Source organism: Saccopteryx leptura, chromosome 8 (genome assembly GCF_036850995.1).
Source record: "Saccopteryx leptura isolate mSacLep1 chromosome 8, mSacLep1_pri_phased_curated, whole genome shotgun sequence".
Classification (NCBI taxonomy): Eukaryota; Metazoa; Chordata; class Mammalia; order Chiroptera; family Emballonuridae; genus Saccopteryx; species Saccopteryx leptura.
The window spans coordinates 73,846,363-73,871,174 of record NC_089510.1 but is presented as its reverse complement, the minus strand read 5'-3'; positions in this window follow the sequence as shown (position 1 = coordinate 73,871,174).

Genomic DNA, 24,812 nt, shown 5'->3' with positions numbered 1-24,812 from the left:
TGAATTTTTTGAAATAGTTTGAGAAGGATAGGAGTTTGTTCTTCTTTGAATATTTGGTAGAATTCTGTTGTGAAGCCATCAGGCCCCGGACTTTTCTTTGTTGGGAGTTTTTTGATAACTGTTTTTATCTCATTTGTTGTAATCGGTCTGTTTAGGTTTTCTGATTCTTCCAGATTGATTTTTGGAAGATTGTATGTTTCAAGGAATTTTTCCATTTCATCTAGGTTGTCTAGTTTTTTGGCATACAGTTCTTCATAGTATTTTCTTACAATATTTTGTATTTCTGTTGTGTCAGTTGTTATTTCTCCTCTCTCATTTCTAATTTTATTTATTTCAGTCCTCTCTCTCTTTTTCTTGGTGAGTCTAGTTAAAGGTTCATCTATCTTGTTTACCTTTTCAAAGAACCAGCTCCTAGTTTCATTGATCCTCTGTATTGTTTCTTTAGCCTCTATGTCATTTATTTCTGCTCTGATCTTTATTATTTCCTTCCTTCTACTACATTTGGGCTTTACTTGCTGTTCTTTTTCTAATTCTTTTAGATGCAGGGTTAAGTTGTTTATTTGAGCTTTTTCTAGCTTCTGAAAGTGTGCCTGTAGTGCTATGAACTTCCCTCTCATCACTGCTTTTGCTGTGTCCCATAAATTTTGAGTTGTTGTATGGTCATTGTCATTCGTTTCTAGGAATTTTTTTATTTCTTCTTTGATCTCATTCTTAATCCATTCATTATTTAACAACCTGCTATTTAGTTTCCATGTGTTTGAGAATTTTTGAGCTTTTCTGTTGTGGTTCATTTCTAGTTTCATGCCATTGTGATCAGAGAAAGTGCTTGATATGATTTCATTCTTCTTAAATTTGTTGAGAGCACTTTTGTGTTGTAACATGTGGTCTATCCTAGAGAATGTACCATGAGCACTTGAAAAGAATGTATATTCTGCTGCTTTAGGGTGAAAGGTTCTGAAGATATCTATTAAATCGAGTTGATCTAGTGATTCCAATAAGTCTGCTGTTTCTTTGTTAGTTTTCTTTCTTGAGGATCTATCTAGTGATGTTAGTGGCGTATTGAAGTCCCCTACTATTATAGTATTGCTGTTGATCTTGCCCTTTAAATCCATCAAAGTCTGCTTTATATATTTGGGTGCTCCTATATTAGGTGGATAGATATTCATAATAGTTATATCTTCCTATTGGATTACTCCCTTTATCATTATGTAGTGGCCTTCTTTATCTCTTACTATATCCTTTGTTTTAAAGTCCAATTTTTCTGATATAAGTATTGCTACCCCAGCTTTTTTTTCATTTCCATTTGTATGAAATATTTTTTTCCATCGTTTTACCTTCAAACTATGTGTATCTTTTGTTCTAAGGTGTGTCTCTTGTAGACAACATATGTATGGGTCCTGTTTTCTTATCCATGCAGCTACCCTATGTCTTTTGATTGGATCATTTAATCCATTTACTTTTAAGGTTATTATTGATATGAAGTTGTTTATTGCCATTTTCTTCTTTAAAGGTGTATTCCTTTTTTGCTATATTCTTTTCCCACTTTGATTTGTTTACAACAGGCCCCTTAACATTTCCTGCAGCATTGGTTTGGTTGTAATGAATTCCTTGAGTTGGTTTTTGTCTGGGAAGCTTTTTATTTCTCCTTCAATTTTAAATGATAGCCTTGCTGGATAAAGTATTCTTGGTTGTAGGTTCTTGTTCTGCATTACTTTGAATATTTCTTGCCATTCCCTTCTGGCCTCAAGTTTTTCTGTTGAGAAGTCGGATGTCATCCTAATGGGGGCTCCTTTGTAAATGATAACTTTTTTTTCTCTTGCAGCTTTTAATATTTTCTCTTTATCGCTTAGCTTTGGTATTTTAATTATGATGTGTCTTGGTGTAGGTTTCTTTGGGTTTCTCTTTAATGGAGTCCTCTGTTATTCTTGGACTTGTGAGAGTTTCTCTTGCATTAATTTAGGGAAGTTTTCAGCTATGATATGATTGAACAAAGTCTCTATCCCTTGTTCTTTTTCTTCTTCAGGAACTCCTATGATACGGATGTTATTTCTCTTCATGTTGTCACAGAGCTCTCTAAGCGTTTCCTCTGACTTTTTTTTTTTTTTTTTTGTATTTTTCTGATGCTGGAAATGGGGAGGAAGTCAGACTCCCGCATGTGCCCGACCGGGATCCACCCAGCAAGCCCACCAGGGGGCGACGCTCTGCCCACCAGGGGTCGATGCTCTGCCCCTCCAGGGCGTCGCTCTGTTGCGACCAGAGCCACTCCAGTACCTGGGGCAAAGGCCAAGGAGCCATCCCCAGTGTCCGGGCTATCTTTGCTCCAATGGAGCCTCACTGCGGGAGGGGAAGAGAGAGACAGAGAGGAAGGAGAGGGGGAGGGGTGGAGAAGCAGATGGGTGCTTCTCTTGTGTGCCCTTGCCGGGAATCAAACCTGGGACTTCCGCACGCCAGGCTGATGCTCTACCACTGAGCCAACCGGCCAGGGCCTCCTCTGACTTTTTAAGTCTCTTTTCTCTTTTCCTCTCTGCTTTCATGCCTTCATTGCAGTTGTCCTCCAACTCGCTGATTTGATCCTCAGCTCTATCTATCTATCCTGTTTTTAATTCCTTCCATTGTGGTCTTTATTTCTGATATTGTATTTGTCATCTCTGACTGATTCTTCTTTTATACTTGCTATTTTTTTATTTAGGTGTTCATAATGACCATCCATTGTTGTTCTAAGATCCCTAATTATCCTTACAATCATTATTTTGAACTCCGCATCTGGAAGTTTGATTATTTCCATATCACTCAGTTCATCTTTTGAAGGTGTCTCTTGTGGTTTCATTTGGATTGCGCTTCTTTGTCTTCTCATTGTCTGTTTTGTGGGGTTTTTTTTATTTTTATTTATTTATTTATTCATTTTAGAGAGGAGAGAGAGAGTGGGAGAGAAAGAGTGAGAGAGAGTGAGAGAGAGAGAGGAGAGAGAGACAGGGGGGAGGAGCTGGAAGCATCAACTCCCATATGTGCCTTGACCAGGCAAGCCCAGGGTTTTGAACCGGCGACCTCAGCATTTCCAGGTCAACGCTTTATCCATTGCGCCACCACAGGTCAGGCCTGTTTTGGGGTTTTTTATTTGTAGAGTTGGTTGAGTCTAGGCTTGGTGTTGTCTGCCTCCAGTTTTCAGTTATTTCTGGTCTTCTTGGGTTTTTATCAGCTGTTATCTGTAATCTACTTTTGGATTTGGGCAGCTTTGAAGTCTTGATTTGTTTGTTTTCTTAACAGGTGATAGTCTTGTTAACTGATCTCAGCAGGGAGCTTCCTTGAAACTGTATCCAGGAATGAGGTGGGTGTAACCTGATACTCAGAAGGCCTCTAGCCAATTAATCTCTCTGGGGTCAGGGTGTTTTCTCAGCTTCAGTAGGGGGAGGTGTATCTCAGATATCCATGGAGACCTGAGTTACTGCCCCTCCTCCCCACTTCTTGTTTTCAGCTGTGTCTTGTTACACTGATTGGAGCTGGATAGATGTCTGGAGATCTCTGATCCGGAAGCAATTCAGCTCTGTTTTGTGAAAGGTTCAGTCCCTCGCCAGCTATGGCCACTTCTAGCACAGATGAGTTAGCTTTTTTAGTTCGTCTCCTGCATTCCTAGCCCCTCACAGTCTGTCCCTCTCCCTGTCCTTTCCACTTGGTAGATAAGCTGGTCTTTTCAACACACCTCGCTCTCTGGTTGCCAGGCAAGTGGCTGTGAGCAGTAGTTTCTGCTCTTTTCCCTATGTGAGATCCCCTCTGGGCTCTCAGCCTCACCACCCCCCTCCGTTCCTGTAAGCAGGGAGACTCAGGAGCTCCCTACCAGGTTTTTTGTGGCTTCTTCTTTGCTCCTTGGTTTTTGAGAGCTGTTCTTGCAGTTCAGAGTTGGTTTTTCATGCTGATTTTTCCTAAATTGATTTGTATTCCAGTTTGGTGGTGAGAGCTGGACATCTGTGCATCTGCCTACTCCACTGCCATCTTTTCCTCTCCTCGCCATTTTATTCTTTAAATCTACAGTCCTCTTTTTCTAGTGTTTTTTCTTTGCTCTTTTTACAGAAGACCCCTGAACATTTCTTGCAGAACTGGTTTGGTTGTAATAAATTTCTTGAGTTTTTTTTTTTTTGTCTGGGAAGCTTTTTATTTCTCCTTGAATTTTAAATGATATCCTTGCTGGATAAAGAAGTCTTGGGTGTAGGTTCCTGTTTTGCATCACTTTGAATATATCTTGCCAATCCCTTTTGGCCTCAAGTATTTCTGTTGAGAAGTCAGATGTCATATTTATGAGAGCTCCTTTGTAGGTAATTACCTGCTTTCTCTTGAAGCTTTTAGTATTCTCTCTTTGTCTCTTAATTTTGGCACTTTAATTATGATGTTTCTTGGTGTAGGCCTCCTTGGGTTCCTCTTTAATGGTACTCTGTGTTTCTTGAAATTGTGTGATTTTTTTTTTCTTCATTAATTTAGGGGAGGTTTCAGCTATGATTTCTTCAATCAGGTTCTCTATCCCTTGTTCATTCTCTTCTTCTTCAGGAACCCCTATGATTTGGATGTTGTTTCTCTTCATGTTGTCACAGAGCTCTCTTAGAGTTTCCTCAGACTTTTTGAGTCTCTTTTCTTTTTTCTGCTCTGCTTCCATGCCTTCATTTTTCTTGTCCTCTAACTGTAGAAAGACTGTAGTGTGGGCTCAGACTGGCTTCACTCAAATGATCCTTCTTCAGATTGCAAGCTTGTTGCATTAGGGCAGCTGAGGTTGGGAATACAATGTTAGTGGAGAGAGTCTACTCTTGGTTCTGACTGTGCCCCCCCCCCCCAGAAAGTTGCTATGCCCCTCAACCAGATTCAACAAAGGCTCACAAGGACACATACTTTAAATGCCCATTCTCCAAGCCTATCTCCTTTCCCCCTTTGAAGACTATCCCAGCAGAGTAGGATATCCAGCACTCAGGCTAGCTGACTGTGTAGGTCCACCTTATCCAATGCACATGAGCAGTTGTGCAGGTGCTGATCACAGAGAGCAGAGCTCACCTCAGCTAGGCCAGGTATAAGGACCCCTTCATTGGGATACCTCTCTAGCAAGGGTTGTTAGGTCCTGAACTGATCTCCCTGCAGCTGGCCACTGGGTGTGCCAGCCCTGTGCCTCCCTGACAGAAAACTGGTGCAGACCAGTGGGAGACACTACCTGTGACTGGCCCTCAGCAACCTTCTTTGAGCTATAAGCAATCCAGAGTTTGTAGCTGCCTCTGCTGGACCCAGGTGCACATGGACATACCAGCTGCACACCTAGGCTAGCTTTTATTCACACTGGGTCTGGGGGAAAGTACACTTAAAAAGCCAAGGTTTGGCCCTGGCCAGTTGGCTCAGTGGTAGAGCATTGGCCTGGTGTGTGGAAGTCCCGGGTTCAATTCCAGGCCAGGGCACACAGGAGAAGTGCCCATCTGCTTCTCCACCCCTCCCCCTCTCCTTCCTCTCTGTCTCTCTCTTCCCCTCCTGCAGCCAAGGCTCCATTGGAGCAAAGATGGCCCGGGCGCTGGGGATGACTCCATGGCCTCTGCCTCAAGCACTAGACTGGCTCTGGTCGCAACAGAGCGATGACCCGGATGGGCAGAGCATTGCCCCTGGTGGGCGTGCCGGGTGGATCCTGGTCAGGCGCATGCGGCAGTCTGTCTGACTTCCTCCCCATTTCCAGCTTCAGGAAAAAAAAATACAAAAAAAAAAGCCAAGGTTCCCTGAGTCCTTCCTTGTGCACCCTCTGTATGCTGTTTGCTTGCTGGTCTCTAGAGTCTAGAGCCTGCAGCAATTCAGGGATTAGGAATGGTGGTGGGTATGGATGGATCCTCCCTTTGGCTCCAGGTTTCAGTCTGTCCAGAGTTTTTTCATGAACCTCAGTAGGGTGTGGTCCCAGGAGACAAGTGGGTGTGGCCTCTGAGAGCCAGAGTTGTGGTCTGTCCACCCACAATTTCAACTGAGTTTCCTGTGATGTGAAAGCACCAGTCATAAACTGGGTAAAGTGTGGGGGTGTAGCTCTAGCCTCAGCACCACAAAGCTGAGTCACTGTGCACCCCCTGTTTCCTGGCCTCTCAGAACAACCCTTAGCCCTGAGTGAAGCAGGAGAGACTTCTGAGGGTGGAGCAGTTGCTTTTCCCCAGGCTGATGCCACTCCAAGGGGGTGTTCCGCCCAAGAAAGATGGAGACTGCAATACTGGAGCGTGACTCAGCATAGGGGTTAGGGTGGCTGTCCCCCACCCTCTCTCTACCTGGACCTCCAACTTTACACTCTCCTCATGCAACTCCAGTCCTCTCAGCTCTTCCACCCTTGGAACCCTGGGTAAGTGAATGAGATTTTCTGCACAGGCCCTTTAAGAAGGAATCTGAGTTTCAGAAAGCTGTCTCTTTCTCACAGACAGAAACCTGGCTCTTTTAACCACCAAATTGTCTGGGTGCCTCTTCTAGGCTCTGGAGCTTGAGAATGGGGCCAAGCCTGGGGCTGAGCAGCCACACCTCTTAAGGTTACTGTCCAGCAGTGAATAAACAGTCAGGTGTTGCATGTTTTAAAAATTCTTGCAGCACACCCATTGCAAAAAATCATTGTTTTAGATAATAGTCTTTTATCAGCTGTGTCTTTTGCAAATATATTCTCCTGGTCTCTGGCTTGTCTTTTTATTCTTTTGACATAGTCTTGTGCAAAGCAAAGTTTTTTATATTATTTTAATGAAATAAAATTTATTGTTTCTTTCATAGACTATGCCTTTAGTGTTGTGTACAAAGTAAGCACCAATTTGAAGATCATCTAAATTTTCTATTTTATCTTCTAGGATCTTTTTTTTTTTTTTTTTTTTTTATTAAATTTAATGCAGTGACATTGATAAATCAGGGTACATATGTTCAGAGAAAATATCTCTAGATTATTTTGATATTTGATTGTGCTGTATACCCCTCCCCCAAAGTTAAATTGTCTTCTGTCACATTCTATCTGGTTTTCTTTGTGCCCCTCCCCTCCCCTAACCCCTCTCTCCTTCTTCACCCCCTCCCTCCTCCCCCAACCTCCCGCCCCTGTTGCCATCACATTCTTGTTCATGTCTCTGAGTCTCATTTTTATGTCCCTTCTATGTATGGATTCATCTTAGTTTTTTTTTTTTTTTTTTCTGATTTACTTACTTCACTCCGTATAATGTTGTCAAGGTCCATCCATGTTATTGTAAATGATCCGATGTCATCATTTCTTATGGCTGAGTAGTATTCCATAGTATATATGTACCAAAGCTTGTTAATCCACTCGTCCTCTGACGGACACTTGGGCTGTTTCCAGATCTTCGCTATTGTGAACAATGCTGCCACAAACATGCGGGTGCATTTCTCCTTTTCAAGCCGTTCTATGGTGTCCTTGGGGTATATTCCTAAAAGTGGTATAGCTGGGTCAAAAGGCAGTTCGATTTTCAGATTTTTGAGGAATCTCCATACTGTTTTCCACAGTGGCTGCACCAGTCTGCATTCCCACCAGCAGTGCAGGAGGGTTCCCTTTTCTCCACATCCTCGCCAGCACTTATTCTGTGTTGTTTTGTTGATAAGCACCATTCTGACTGGTGTGAGGTGATATCTCATTGTGGTTTTAATTTGCATTTCTCTAATGATTAGTGATGTTGAGCATTTTTTCATATGCCTATTGGCCATCTGTATGTCCTCTTTGGAGAAGTGTCTATTCATCTCTTTTGCCCATTTTTGGATTGGGTTGTTTGTCTTCCTGGTGTGGAGTTTTACAAGTTCTTTATAAATTTTGGTTATTAACCCCTTATCAGACGTATTGTCAAATATGTTCTCCCATTGTGTAGTTTGTCTTTTTATTCTGTTCTTGTTGTCTTTAGCTGTGCAAAAGCTTTTTAGTTTGATATAGTCCCATTTGTTTATCCTGTCTTTTATTTCACTTCCCCGTGGAGATAAATCAGCAAATATATTGCTCCGAGAGATGTCGGAGAGCTTACTGCCTATGTTTTCTTCTAAGATGCTTATGGTTTCATGGCCTACATTTAAGTCTTTTATCCATTTTGAGTTTATTTTTGTGAGTGGTGTAAGCTGGTGATCTAGTTTGATTTTTTTGCAGATAGCTGTCCAATTTTCCCAACACCATTTGTTGAAGAGGCTGTCTTTACTCCATTGTATTTCCTTACCTCCTTTGTCAAATATCAGTTGTCCATTATTTCTGGGTTCTCTGTTCTGTTCCATTGATCTATGTGCCTGTTCTTATGCCAGTACCAGGCTGTTTTGAGTACAACAGCCTTGTAGTATAACTTGATATCAGGAAGTGTGATACCTCCCACTTTATTCTTCTTTTTTAAGATTGCTGAGGCTATTCGTGTCCTCTTTTGGTTCCATATAAATTTTTGGAATATGTGTTCTATATCTTTGAAGTATGTCATTGGTATTTTAATTGGTATTGCATTGAATTTATAGATTGCTTTGGGTAATATAGACATTTTAATGATGTTTATTCTTCCTAACCATGAGCACGGTATATGCTTCCACTTGTTTGTATCTTCCTTGATTTCTTTTATCAATGCTTTGTAATTTTCCAAGTACAAGGCTTTAGTCTCCTTGGTTAAGTTTACTCCTAGGTACTTCATTTTTTTGCTTGTAATTGTGAAGGGGATTGTTTCCTTAATTTCTCTTTCTGATTGTTCATTGTTGGTGTATAAAAATGCTTCTGATTTCTGAGTATTGGTTTTATATCCTGCCACTTTGCTGAATTTATTTATCAGGTCCAATAGTTTTTTGACTGAGATTTTAGGGTTTTCTATATACAATATCATATCATCTGCAAATAATGATAGTTTTACTTCTTCTTTTCCAACTTGAATGCCTTTTATTTCTTCTTCTTGTCTGCTGTGGCTAGGACTTCCAGGACTATGTTAAATAAGAGTGGTGAAAGGGGGCACCCCTGCCTTGTTCCTGATCTTAAGGGTATTGCTTTTAATTTTTTCCTATTGAGTATGATGTTGGGTGTGGGTTTCTCATAGATGGCTTTTATCATGTTGAGGTATGTTCCCTGTATTCCCACTTTGCTGACAGTTTTGATCATGAATGGGTGCTGGATTTTATCAAATGCTTTTTCTGCATCTATTGAAATTATCATATGGTTTTTCTCCTTCTTTTTGTTTATGTGATGAATCACATTGATTGATTTACGAATATTGTACCAGCCTTGCCTCCCCAGAATAAATCCCACTTGATCATGGTGTATGATTTTTTCCATATATTGTTGGATCCGGTTTGCTAATATTTTGTTGAGGATTTTAGCATCTATATTCATCAGAGATATTGGCCTATAATTTTCTTTCTTTGTGTTGTCTTTGCCTGGTTTTGGAATCAGAATTATGGTCGCCTTATAAAAGGAGCTTGAAGTCTTCCTTCCTCTTGAATTTTTTGAAATAGTTTGAGAAGGATAGGAGTTTGTTCTTCTTTGAATATTTGGTAGAATTCCGTTGTGAAGCCATCGGGCCCTGGACTTTTCTTTGTTGGGAGTTTTTTGATAACTGTTTCGATCTCCTTTGTTGTAATCAGTCTGTTTAGGTTTTCTGATTCTTCCAGATTGATTTTTGGAAGATTGTATGTTTCAAGGAATTTTTCCATTTCATCTAGATTGTCTAGTTTTTTGGCATACAGTTCTTCATAGTATTTTCTTACAATATTTTGTATTTCTGTTGTGTCAGTTGTTATTTCTCCTCTCTCGTTTCTAATTTTATTTATTTGAGTCCTCTCTCTCTTTTTCTTGGTGAGTCTACTTAAAGGTTCATCAATCTTGTTTACCTTTTCAAAGAACCAGCTCCTAGTTTCATTGATCCTCTGTATTGTTTCTTTAGCCTCTATGTCATTTATTTCTGCTCTGATCTTTATTATTTCCTTCCTTCTACTACATTTGGGCTTTACTTGCTGTTCTTTTTCTAATTCTTTTAGATGCAGGGTTAAGTTGTTTATTTGAGCTTTTTCTAGCTTCTGAAAGTGTGCCTGTAGTGCTATGAACTTCCCTCTCATCACTGCTTTCACTGTGTCCCATAAATTTTGAGTTGTTGTATGCTCATTGTCATTCGTTTCTAGGAATTTTTTTATTTCTTCTTTGATCTCATTCTTAATCCATTCATTATTTAACAACCTGCTATTTAGTTTCCATGTGTTTGAGAATTTTTGAGCTTTTCTGTAGTGGTTCATTTCTAGTTTCATGCCGTTGTGATCGGAGAAAGTGCTTGATATGATTTCAGTTTTCTTAAATTTGTTGAGCGCACTTTTGTGCCCTAACATGTGGTCTATCCTAGAGAATGTACCATGAGCACTTGAAAAGAAAGTATATTCTGCTGCTTTAGGGTGAAAGAATCTGAAGATACCTATTAAATTGAGTTGATCTAGTGTTTCCAATAAGTCTGCTGTTTCTTTGTTAGTTTTCTTTCTTGAGGATCTATCTAGTGATGTTAGTGGGGTATTGAAATCCCCTACTATTATAGTATTGCTGTTGATCTCGCCCTTTAAATCCATCAAAGTCTGTTTTATATATTTAGGTGCTCCTATATTAGGTGCATAGATATTTATAATAGTTATATCTTCCTGTTGGATTACTCCCTTTATCATTATGTAGTGGCCTTCTTTATCTCTTACTATATCCTTTGTTTTAAAGTCCAATTTGTTTGATATAAGTATTGCTACCCCAGCTTTTTTTTCATTTCCGTTTGCATGAAATGTTTTTTTCCATCCTTTTACCTTCAATCTATGTGTATCTTTTGTTCTAAGGTGTGTCTCTTGTAGACAACATATGTATTGGTCCTGTTTTCTTATCCACGCAGCTACCCAATGTCTTTTGATTGGATCATTTAATCCATTTACATTTAAGGTTATTATTGATATGTAGTTGTTTATTGCCATTTTCTTCTTTAAAGGTGTATTCCTTTTTTTGCTATATTCTTTTCCAACTTTGATCTGCTTACAACAGGCCCCTTAACATTTCTTGCAGTGTTGGTTTGGTTGTAATGAATTCCTTGAGTTGTTTTTTGTCTGGGAAGCTTTTTATTTCTCCTTCGATTTTAAATGATAGCCTTGCTGGATAAAGTAGTCTTGGTTGTAGGTTCTTGTTCTGCATTACTTTGAATATTTCTTGCCATTCCCTTCTGGCCTCAAGTGTTTCTGTTGAGAAGTCGGATGTCATCCTTATGGGGGCTCCTTTGTAGGTGATAACTTTTTTTTCTCTTGCAGCTTTTAATATTTTCTCTTTATCGCTTAGCTTTGGTATTTTAATTATGATGTATCTTGGTGTAGGTTTCTTTGGGTTTCTCTTTAATGGAGTTCTCTGTGCTTCTTGGACTTGTGAGAGTTTCTCTTGCATTAATTTAGGGAAGTTTTCAGTTATGATATGATTGAACAAAGTCTCTATCCCTTGTTCTTTTTTTTCTTCTTCAGGAACCCCTATGATGCGGATGTTATTTCTCTTCATGTTGTCACAGAGTTCTCTAAGTGTTTCCTCTGACTTTTTTAGTCCCTTTTCTCTTTTCTTCTCTGCTTTCATGCCTTCATTCCAGTTGTCCTCCAACTTGCTGATTCGATCCTCAGCTGTATCCGTCTTGTTTTTATTTCCTTACATTGTGGTCTTCATTTCTGATATTGTATTTGTCATCTCTGACTGATTCTTTTTTAATATTTCAATATCCTTTTTTATACTTGCTATTTCTTTATTTAGGTTTTCAAACTGCCCCTCCATTGTTGTTCTAAGATCCCTAAGCATCCTTACAATCATTATTTTGAACTCCACATCTGGAAGTTTGATTATTTCCATATCACTCAGCTCATCTCTCAAAGGTGTCTCTTGTGGTTTCATTTGGGTTGCACTCCTTTGTTTTCTCATAATGGTGTTTTATTTGTAGAGTTGGTTGAGTCTAGGCTTGGTGTTGTCTGCCTCCAGTTTTCAGTTGTGTTATTTCTAGGTCTTCTTGGGTTGGTATTAGCTATTATTTGTAATCCACTTTTGGATTTGGGCAGCTTTGAAGTCTTGATTTGTTTGTTTTCTTAACAGGTGATAGTCTTGTTAACTGATCTCAGCAGGGGGCTTCCTTGAAACTGTAACCAGGAATGCTGTGGGTGTAACCTGAGACGCTGAAGGTCTCTTCCACCAACTAATCTCACTGGGGGCAGGGTTTTTTCTCAGCTTTAGTAGGGGGAGGTGTATCTCAGATCTCCATGGAGACCTGAGTTACTGCCCCTCCTCCCCACTTCTTGTTTTCAGCTGTGTCTTGTTGTGCTGATTGGAGCTGGATAGTTGTCCGGAGATCTGATCTGGAAGCACTTCAGCTCTGTTTTGTGAAAGGTTCAGTCCCTCCCCCAGCTATGGCCACCTCCAGCATGAATGAGTCAGCTTTTTTATTTCGTTTCTTGCATACCTTAGCCCCTCACAGTCTGTCCCTCTCCTTGTCCTTTCCACTTGGGAGATAAGCTGGTCTTTTCAACCCACCTTGCTCCCTGGTCACCAGGTAAGTGGCTGTGAGCAGTAGTTTCTGCTCTTTTTCCTCTGTGAAATCCTCTCTGGGCTCTCAGCCTCACCCCCCCTTCCGTTCCTGTAAGCAGAGGAGATTCAGGCACTCCTTACCAGGATTATTGTGGCTTCCTCTTTGCTCCTTGGTTTTTGAGAGCTGTTCTTGCAGTTCAGTGTTGGTTTTTCATGCTGATTTTTCCTGAATTGATTTGTATTCCAGTTTGGTGTTGAGAGCTGGGCATCTGTGCATCCGCCTACTCCGCTGCCATCTTCAAAAGCCCTCTTCTAGGATCTTTGTAGTTGTATGTTTTACCTTTAGATATGTGATCTACTTTGAATTAATTTTGTGAAGTGGAAGTTCAGTGTTTAGATTCATATTTTTACATATGAGTGTCCAGTTGTTCCAGTAGCATTTGTTGAAAAAACTACTTCTGTTTCATTTTATTGCCTTTGCTCCTTTGTCAAAGATCAGTTGATGACATTTCTGTGGTCTATTTCTGAGCCCTCTAGTCTATTCCAATGATCTATTTGTGCTTTCACCAGTACCATACTGTCTTAATTACTGTAACTTTATAGTAAGTTGGAAGTCAGGTAGTGTCAGTCCTCCAACTTAGTTCTTCTCTTTCAATATTACATTGGCGATACTTGGTCTTCTTCCCCTTCATATAAACTTTAGTATAAGTTAGTCAATATCCAGAAAATAACTTGCTGGAATTTTATCTGGAATTTGTTTAATCTATAGATCAAGTTGAGAAGAACTGACATACTGTCAATATTGAGTCTTCCTATCCAGGAACATGGAATTTATTTAGTTCTTTTTAAAAATTTTCTTTCATCAGTTTATAATTTTCCTCTTATAGATCTTGTATATATTCTATTAGACTTATACCTAAGTATTTCATTTTTGAGGTTTCTAATGTAAGTGGTATTTTGTTTTTAACTTCAAATTTTACTTGTTCATTGCTGGTATATAGTAAAACAATTGACTTTTGTATATTAACCTTGTACCCCACAACCTTGCTATAATTGCTTATTATCCCCTGATGGTCAGGGTTATTTTGTTAAGTTTTTTGAATTTTCTACATTGATGATTATATCATCAGTGATCAAAGGCAATATTTCCTTGCATACCTTTTTTTCTTCCTTGCCTTTTTGCTTTAGTTACAAATTCTTCCTTACTTCTTCAATTCTTTTTCTTTTCTAAAAATCAATTTGGTGAGAGAACAATTGGCATTATTTAGGATCTTGATATAAGAAAAGCTAAATCTAAAATTCCATTTCATATTTCAAAAGTGTTTTGTAATTTTTATTGTCCAATAATATCTCTAATAGAAACATTAATTAGAAACTTAGCCTGAGAACTAGTTATAGTACAAAGTAGGGTAAATAGATGAATGCTAGATGAGAGTCTGTTGAATACAACCATAAATCTACAACTTCCAGGATAGTAAATATATAGCATTAAGGTTGTCACTTATCCATTCTGAACTCCTATAGACATTCCAATCAAAGTCATCACTCTTACCTGCTGAGTTTAGACAAGGTTTCTGCTTAATGTACCCAGTAGCACCATCCCTAGGCCAAGGTAGATTTGTGGAATGAAATTATTTACCATCCTTGAAGTACAGTATTAACAGTTTACAAAATAAATTGCTATTTCTTAATTCTCAGAGTATACCTCAACTAGAATAAGATGAAATATGGAAGAATTATAAAGTAGTGCACCATTTTTCCTGAGTTATAAAATTGTGGTGATTGCTTCAGCCATTCCATTAAAATCTTCTGAGTTTCTTGTCTGTCCTAATGATAAAAAGTAAAAATAACCCCAACCCCAAAGTGATAAGTAACAAATCAACTATTTAAGAAGTGTTCACATAATGGATAAACTACTTTTCCTAACAAACATTAGTTGGGTAATCTTATCTTAAGCCAAGTTTAAACTTCTGGGCACTGTAGATAATTCTGAGCAGAGCTAAAGTAATGTTTCCACTTATTTTTTTTCTCGGGTTTCTATGGATATACCTTTTGAGGTGGGCTTTACCAGAAAAGAATATTTTGTTTTATTTTTAAATTAAAATCAATACTATTTATCTATGCAAAGCAAAAATTATTTACAGACTTCTGAACCCAGGCTAAAATGTGATATCATCACTGGTTTGTCCCTCAAGAAGGGCAAAATCATATAGCCAACACTACTTAGAGTTTGCATATGTGCATCCAGGAAGAGAATCATCCCCTCCTTCTTCAGTTCAGTAAATGTAGTATTTATCTTATTACACTTATGAGCTACTTTATATTTTCATGCAAAGTCTCAGACAATATACATTTTAAAGCAGGGTAAATTTCACAAACCCTGATTAAATGTTTAATTTAATTAAGTTTTACTTTTAATAATTCCTATTTATTCTTAACATAGAGCTTATTTTTAACAAAACAAAACACAAAAAATATATGCACTTAGCTGTCTACCCCAACTATAAAAATAAGGTCCTCTTCTAGTGGTGTAAACTGAATACCTATGTAAAGTGAGCTAAATCTCTAAAAAATAGCACTTCAGAATAAAGTGTTGATGTCCATTCACAATTTTATTTTCTAGAATTTCAAATTTGAATGAAGTCTGTGTCTACCTTAAATATAGCAATTTATATATTATTAGATATTAACTATGCCCAGTATCAGCTTTGGTCTGTCCTCCTGAAAGAGATCTTGGTCAGTTAAGAAGCTGCATACCTGTACCCTTTTGATCATTTTAGTTGTCAGTCATGGTGACAATGAACTACTCGGAGTTTGGTTCTTGTTCCTCACATGAGGCTCCACTTGTCATGGTGACAATGAACTACTTAAAGACCAGATGAAATTCTCTGAGCCACTGAGGGGAGCCAACAGCCCCAGTCAGCAAACCAAAGGACTGAAGCCCCATCCCCAGCCTTACTCAGATATTTATTAGCCAGTACAGATAACTCAAGGAAGCAGACAGTAGAAGTATTCAGGGGGTGAAGTTAAAGACAAGGAACACCCTGACTTCTAATCTCTGTTCTGAGAGCCTACACAGTTCTGTTACTGAATCTTATCCTGCTGTTTTGCTGTTTCCAGTACATACTGTTTCCAGTATGGGTCAGAGAGGGCCCTGGACTCTGTTCCACTCGGGGCTTTTGCCCTAGGCACCTCTCTGTCTCTAATTCTTCACAGCTTTTTCTTGAGGTCCATTTACTAGATTTGTATGTAATATGCCAGATACAAATGAGCAAATGCTTTATACAAAAGTCAGGACAACTTATTTTAGAAAAACAAAAGAAAGTGGAGTGTGTGGTAAGAGAGATAAAGCCTGCATATACATTATTATGTCTAAAATTGAAAATGTCTAAAACCAATCAAGAATAGTAGAACAATTACATTTAAGTGTATTAAAGTAACACTAGAGGGACCCAGAAAGATGCATAGAAGAAGATGGCCATGTCTTAAGCAGAATCAGAGAAGGAAAAGGTTGAGTCAGGAACTGTTATTATAAGCTTTTTAGTACTATTGTGCTTTTAAACTACATATACATATTGCTTTGCTAACAATTTAAAAACATAAACTGGCATAGTAAAAATGGGGGAGGAAACAATTGCTATCTTTTTGCTCATACAGATATTTAATGATATGTATCAATTCACCAGCATATTCAATTTATGAATAATACCAGGTCAAATGTAAATCAGATATTTACACTGACTTCCTTTCATTTATTTTTAATCTCTTAATTTAAAATGTTGAGTAAAATGTTTTCTCAAGAAGAAACATCACTATTATCTTCTTCTAAGCAAATAAACATTCACCTATTCCTCCTTAAATTTTTGTCCCAAGCTTTCTCGCTATCTATAGCAAACATCTGCCACTCACTTCCCAATCTTATAGTAACTCATTTTCAGTAAATCCATTTGCCTTCTCAGAGAACTCCAAAGAATTTAGCATAATTTTTCCTCACAGCTATATTTATTTAAATATACTATTTCTCCCAATCGGCTATATTTATTTAAATACATTTAAACTAATCCTCACTGTAAACCCTACCACTTTATTCCATGAGGCACAGCTGCCTTTCCTTTGTGATTTTTGATCCGTAAGGGTGCTTTGTAGAAATGGCCGGTCTTTCTCTCATGTGCCTGCACGATGCTGTGCCTCTTTGGTTTGCTCCCTTTGCAGCCAGCTATGGTCTGTCCTGCTTTTCTGCACCCTCTCAAAGCCTCTGCCTCCAGAGTACTGACCTACAGCTCTGGTGACAGTGCCTTCATCCTCTGCTGTGCCTCTGGATAATGTAAACTGTCACCCACCCATTGTAACCTCACAGTAAGTAGCAATAAGGAATCAAAATTAACCTCAGTGGCTACGTGCTGCAGTATACTGTCCAGAAGGTGTTTCTAATTCTTTCTTTTCCTGAAATGTAAAGACAGCATGACACCAGCAGAGCAAACCATTTCACCTTTATTCCCCCAGCTAAAAATACATGTTCCAAATGTAGGATTAAAATTGAGAAAATAAACTTTCTTTCAGATGGTTGAAATTTTTAAAGACACAATAATTAGTTCTGGAATTATAGGCTTCAAGCATGAGATGAGAAGTCAAAATCCTTTATAAAATAACAATTCTTATTACAGAAACATCAGTCTTGTCTCTTAAGATGCAATAAATGAAAAGCCAAATTTATACAATAAAGTATGTGTTGTAATTTAAAAATCTTTACTTCCAAATTGCTTTAGAAAATGAGTTTTTCCTCTTTATAGATCACTGACCACTTTAACTACTTTTGCTAAGAGTATAAAGGACAGAGAATTTCAACTCTATGCTATTGAGTTGAAGCACTGCTAATTGAAGGAATTAAAAATAATTTCAGTTGCCAAAATTAAATTTACATAAATATTTAAATACATATAAGTTATTGTACAAAAGAGAGACCACACACCAAAAACAGGTGACTAGTCTTCTTTTTTCTTCTTTCCTCCTTTTTTTCCTTTTCCTTGTATTTTGATTTTACTTTTTTGAGACATTTGAAATTTCAGGGATATCACATAAAAATCTGGACTCTTGGCTTCTCCTCAGAAAAATGCAAGGATCTAACAACCCATATGTCCACCAGAGTTGAATAGCTGAGTTCTCTCTTAGATGCAGCAAGAATACCCCTGTTTTTAGAGGCCCCTTCATACACTATTCTACACCAGATCCAGTCAAATTCACTCATTTAAATTGCCTGCTTAATGGCTATAGGCATGTATTGGATTTTGTGGACATTAATTTTCTAAATAAACTAATTGTAGTGCTCATTAGTTAGTTATGGTACTCATAGACCATAATATTAATACATATAGGAAGTCTTAATAGTTATAAGGAATCTTATTTAATGGCTAATTATTTTTCATCAATACATAGTAATTTATATTTAAATTAATAATGGCAGAAATAGAGCTCTATGTGGAGTAAAACTAACTAAATAAATTGAAATTTTCTGTTGAAAACTGGAACTAGCCAAATAATATTTTTCCTCATTTTACAATTAAGTTGATATATAGTTGACCCTTGAACAACCTGAGTTTAAAATTTGTGGGTTCACTTATATGCATATTATTTTCAGTAAATACTGCACATGTATTGTCTTTTTCTTATAATATTTTTTAATTGAGAGGAGGGGAGATAGTGAGATAGACTCCCACATGTGGCCCAACCGAGATCCACATGGCAACACCATCTGGGGCTGATGCTCCAGTACCAAACTATTTTTAGCACCTGAGGCTAATGCTTGAATCAACTGAGCTATCCTCAGTGCTCATGGGCTGACACTTGAACCACTTGAGCCACTGGTTCCTAGAGGGGAAGAAGGAAAGAAGGGGAAGGGGGAGTGAAGCAGATGGTCTTGTGTGCCCTGATCAAAAATTGAACCCTGGACATCCAGATGCTGGGCCAATGCTCTATCCACTAAGCCAACCAGCCAGAACCATAATTTTCTTAATAACGTTTTTATTTCTCCAGCTTACTTTATTGTAAAAATGCAGTATATAACATACAAAATATGTGTTATGTTATGACTATTTATGTTATCAGTAAGGCTTCTGGCCAATAGCTATTAGTAGTTAAGTTTTTAGAAAATCAAAATTTATATGTGAATTTTCTACAGTGTGGGGGTTTGGCACCCTAAGCTCTTCATTGTTCAAAGGTCGGCTGTACCATGCATTAGTTTCCTAGAGGTGCTAACAAATTACCATAAACTTGGCATCTTAAAAGAAAAGGAATCTATTCTCTTACAGTTCTAGAGACCAGAAATCTGAAATTGATGGCCCACAAGAGCATGCACCATAAATTTTTCTACAGAAGAATCCTTTCTTGCCTCTTTCAGCTTCTGGTGGCTCTTGGTAGCCCTTGGTTTGTGCCAGCAGGACTCCAATCTCTGTCTTCATCTTCACATGCCCTTCCCCTCACTGTATCTGTGTTTCTATGTCCTTTCTCTGATAAGTACAACCATCATTGGATTCAGAACCAATTCAGAATTCATGACACAGCACCTTGATATACTTACTTAATTACATCTGCAAAAATCCTATTTCCAAATAAGGTCACATCTATAGGGGGAAGAGGTTAGGACATGGAAATCTCTCTTTTGAAGGCTACAATTCAACTCACTACATACTGATTCTTCACAGATTTAAATAAATATGTGACCCATTTTGGTTTAAGAATTTAAGTTCTAGTCACTTTACAACTTAAATTCACATATTTAATAAAGTTGTGCTATAAGTATGAAGCTTCCTTTGTTTTCAACATTATAATCTTGCTGAATTATAATTATTTGCATCTAATAGTCAAGTTGTTGGCCATAAGACTAAACTGATTAGAAGAAAATTTTACAATTTAAACCAGTTTTTAAGAAAAAATAAATAAAGCACAGATTTAACTAAAAATAGTTACATTCTTCTCTCTTTGATCAAATTTTCTCAAGATGGGTGCATGGGTCCTGTAATGGGTGTTGGAACAACCTAATGCAACTTTGACTTTGTGAGAACTAACCAATAAATATTCAGAAATTGTGATAGCTAGTAGTAGCTTAAAATTGACCACAGTGGGAGCTCTCCTCCCCAACGAGTCCACCATTAAACAATTACCAACATTCTACTGCCTGTGTATTATCAAGTAAGTGGTCCACAAGTGGTTTGGCAGTTTCTGAAGAAAAAATATTTAGTTTTGCTCACTTATATTTCATAGATATAAAATGCAAGGTTAGCCCTGGCCGATTGGCTCAGCGGTAGAGCGTTGGCCTAGCGTGCGGAGGACCCGGGTTCGATTCCTGGCCAGGGCACACAGGAGAGGCGCCCATTTGCTTCTCCACCCCTCCGCCGCACTTTCCTCTCTGTCTCTCTCTTCCCCTCCCGCAGCCAAGGCTCCATTGGAGCAAAGATGGCCCGGGCGCTGGGGATGGCTCTGTGGCCTCTGCCCCAGGCGCTAGAGTGGCTCTGGCCGCAATATGGCGACGCCCAGGATGGGCAGAGCATCGCCCCCTGATGGGCAGAGCGTCGCCCCATGGTGGGCGTGCCGGGTGGATCCCGGTCGGGCGCATGCGGGAGTCTGTCTGACTGTCTCTCCCCGTTTCCAGCTTCAGAAAAGTGAAAAAAAAAAAAAAAAAAAAAAAAAAAAAAAGTAAAATGCAAGGTTATTACCATCCCCAAAATACAATTGTTTTTTAATCATCTTTTCCTTAAATGATATTCAAGATCAGCAAGTATAGCTACAAAGTTAACAAGGTAAGTTAGTCTCAGCTAATAAATTTTTACTTTATTTGCATAAAGTTGGCATTTTAAATTGTTATCATAGTGTTGTATTGTATCTACAAAAATAGATTAGTGACTCAAAGTGATTTGGAAATGCATAAAGTAATAACAGAAAGGGAAACAAAAAGGTTTTGGTTCAGAATATTATTATATATGAACAGTATTCCAGTACAAATGTGGAAACTGAATGTATGTGGGTTTCTGACAAAGATTACAAAAAAAATTATGACTATGGGAAAATAACAAACACAACTATAAATATTGAAGAGATCTAGTTACTTCTATCTCTCAGTTTGTTGACTGCTATGTGACAATGTACAATAATAATGAGGTAAAGAAGTTTTCTCATTTTTAAACACAGCACAGAGACCTTTCTAATAAGCCATTTATGTTTTATCAGAATAAATGCATAATAATGTTTACAGCATGAAATTAACCTTGTTATCAACTTTAGTTAACTTTGTCAATCACTTACTTTAGGGAAAACTACAGAGGTATTCTTCACAGGTGTGCTCCTCTAGGGAAAAATAGTAGATGTCTTGCTATTGCTGAGATACTTGTTAAATTAGCTACAAAGTTAACAAGTATCACACTCAATGGAAAGCAGAATGAGCTCTATGTAAAATTCCTTTATCAAATGGAACTATTGGATGTCACTTAGTATCATTACATACAACATGGTGGAGCAAATTCTTATTGTAAGAAAACGTGCACTTGGGTTAGAACTGATGGTATAAGCCATATGTGTGTGTGAAAAAGTGTGTGTGTGTGTATGTGTACAGGAGGAAAGAGGAGTGTTGCTGGACAAATAAAAACACTGCACCCAAATGGCAGGTCACGTACTGCCTTATTCAGAGAAAACTATAGTAATCACTAACCTGCCTCCTCATCTTGACTCAGTATTAAAGGAAATGATTCAAATCACAAATATTATCTAATTAACTCAACAAACTCTTATTGTATCCAACAGGCACTGATTTGAGGGTCTGGGAATATATCACTGATGAAAGCAGACAAAATATTCTGTCTCATTTTGGTGCATGTGTGGGTATATAAAGAGAAACAGACAGTAAGCCAAATAAATAAATAAATTAGATAGTTGATATTTGACAGTTTTGGTCCTACAGAAATGATAATGTCATACAATTCAACTTAATGTTTTAGAAGATGAAAAATACCATGGATATAAATAAAGTGGGGCAGAGAGACAAGGACACTGGGGATAGGGTGGGGGTAGAGGAAAAGGCAGTGGGAAGTGAGGGAAGCTTCACTGTAGGACCTCCTCAGTGAGCTGTGCAGAGAATAATGATAGCCTGAACTAATCACCTCCTGGCCAAAATGGCCCAATTTTGTTATTGAGTTTGGGGATATTAGAATTTCTTCAGAAGATAATGTGGTAGGACAAGTAACTTGATTACCAAGAATCCAGCGCTTGACAGAGAAAGAAACTGGGCTTATTTTTTTATATATTTTATTTATTGATTTTTTAGAGAGAGAGGAGTAAGAGAGAGAGACAGAGAGAGAGAGAAGGGGGGAGGAGCAGGAAGCATCAACTCCCATATGTGCCTTGACCAGGCAAGCCCAAGGTTTCGAACCGGCGACCTCAGTATTCCAGGTCGACGCTTTATCCCACTGCGCCACCACAGGTCAGGCCCGGGCTTATTTTTTTAAAAATCCAAATGCTCCAATAGAATATTGCTTATATTTTGAAACCTGAGTACTACCTAAAGAGTGGATGGAAAACCACTGGGTACATCTCTCAAGTTGAAGTTTTTAGGGTTGGTGTGCATTAACCTTGTCTACTTGGCATCTTTCAGAATGTTCAAAGTAAACTTCGGGGGGAAATTCTTCATATTTCTGGGTCTATCTGCATTCTGCAAATCTGGAGCCATGTGACCGTGCCAACAAACACTTGCTGCCTCTTCCAAGAATCTATAAATATGATGAAAGAATTTGTAATTTAGTAGAAATAAAGGCAAAGAAGCCAATTGCATAAAGCCTTCATACTAAATAAATATATTCAAAAAATGTTGCAAACAGCATCACCTCTCCCACAGATATAATAAAGGAAGCAAGACAGTGCCTGGTTGAGGGCTCAGGGACTGCCATCTGGGTTTGAGTCCCATTGAACTTGCTGCATGCCCTTGAACACGTTACTCAACCTTTCGGTACTTCAGTTTCCATCTTGGAATGATCATAATAATATCAACCTTTTAGCATAAGTAAAAAAATTAGTGCCTGTTATTCAATGAAGTGCCTTAGTGCCTGGTATACAACAAGGATTATATAAGTAATAAAATCTACCAGCTTGTGATGACTTGAAGGATTTGGAGACATAACACCAATGAGAATCACTATGTATATGTAAAAACTTACTATGGGCTTGAAGACTATACACATCATTCTGTCTGGTATGTCAATATCCCTTTAAAATGTAATATAATCAATTAAGCCTAAAGAAATTTAAGTGTCAAAGGAAATTTTGTCATATAAAAACAAAACAAAGTGCTTGAAAACAGCTTGTTCTGTTTTGAATCATTTCTCTTTTTTTTGCCCTTGTGGACATGTTCATCAGCTTAACAAAAAAATTTATTATGTTCATGAATGTTTACACACTCTTAACTGTGAAGCCTAAGTTTAAACAGTTTTATTAAGAGTTCATCTAATTCACCTGACCAGGCGGTGGCGCAGTAAATAGAGCATCAACCTGGAAACACTGAGGTCGCCGGTTCGAAACTCTGGGCTTGCCTAGTCAAGACACATATGGGAGTTATGCTTCCTGCTCCACCTCCTTCTCTCTCTCTCTCTCTCTCCTCTCTAAAATGAGTAAATAAAAAATATCCTTTTTTTTTTTTTTAAAGAGTTCATCTAATTCTTTAAAGCTTTATGGGAGTTCTAATAAGTTTTTCTTACAAGGTCATGCCAATCCATTAAAACCTGGTGTTGCTTTCATTTACTCATACATCTCTAAGAAAATGTGCTTTAATGAAAAGATTATAGATATGGAATACAGTGAGGTGTAGGGGAGAGAACAGTAGAACCAAGCAGTCTAAGTCTTAATTCTCGGTATTTAACTCAAGACCTCAGTAGATATGAGCAAGTCACTGAAGTCTTTGGACCTTCATATATGTGTATATGTATGTATGTGTATATATATATATGTATATATATATATATATATATGGCAGAAATAATAATTTTTAAAAAATGATAAAATACTTTTAAACTGAAAATATTATATAGAAATTCAGGGATACATCCTAGTTTTGTAAGCATATATGTACTGGGGGCCTACTGTAAGAAAAAATATAGTATTATGTATACAAAACTAGATACAGAGTAAATATTAATTAGAATCATAAAATAAGCCACACATTGAAATGTTAAAATACTGACAAATACCACAAACATGATGTGTCAGCAATACTACACAATCTTTTCATTAATTAATTGCCTTACATGCTGATAAAATAAGCTTTTCCTATATTTTGGCTACACACTCCTTAAACACCTCTTGATACAATAATATTTTTTCCTTGCGAAAGAGAGAGAGACAGGAAGGGAGAGAGATGAGAGGCATCAACTTGTAGTTGTAGCACTTTAGTTGTTCATTGATTGCTTCTCATATGTGCCTTGATTTGGGAGGGGGGAGTTCAAGCCCAGCTAGTGACCCCTTGCTTAAGCCAGCAACCTTGAGTTTCAAGTCAGTAATCTTTGGGTTCAAGTTGGTGACCTTGGGATCATGTCAATGATCCCACACTCAAGCCAGCGACCCTGTGTTCAAGCCAGTGACCTCAGGATTTTGAAACTGGGTCTTCAGCACCCGAGGTCAATTCTCTATCCACTGCGCCACCACCAGTCAAGCACAATAATTTTTTATAGTAAGAAAAATACTTCAGACTACCCTCTAATTTGATTGATTAAAATATTTTAAGAAACTTACAATAGTTTTTTTTAGCTTCATAATTTGCTTTTGGTAGTTTCATGTATATTTTTAAATTATTGTCATATTTGGAAATATTTCTATGAAATGTTTTTTCACATGCCCTCTGTGATCTCAGATCATTTCATGTTTTTCTATCTAAACACTAACCTAATACATTCATTGACTTAGTAATACTTATTAGTTTGTTTTAGAATTGTTATCTCCATCAATTTTATATTTATGTCAAATTAAAATATTTTTTCAGTGTGTTCATATGATGCAGCCCTCTTCATTTATTGGGTTATCAAATAATCCCAAAGTCTAATTCATTTTTTTTACTCAAAATTGATCTTTTTTTTTTAATTCAGTGAAAAGAGAGAGAGGCAGAGACAGACTCCCGCATGTGCCCTGACCAGGATCCACCCAGCAAGTCCACCAGGAGGTGGTGCTCTGCCCATCAGGGGTGTTGCTCCATTGTTCAGTGACCGAGCTCTTCTTAGCACCTGAGGTGGAGGCCATGAAGTCATCCTCAGCACTTGGGGTCAGCTGGCTCCAAACAAGCCATCGCTATAGGAGAGGAAGAGAGAAA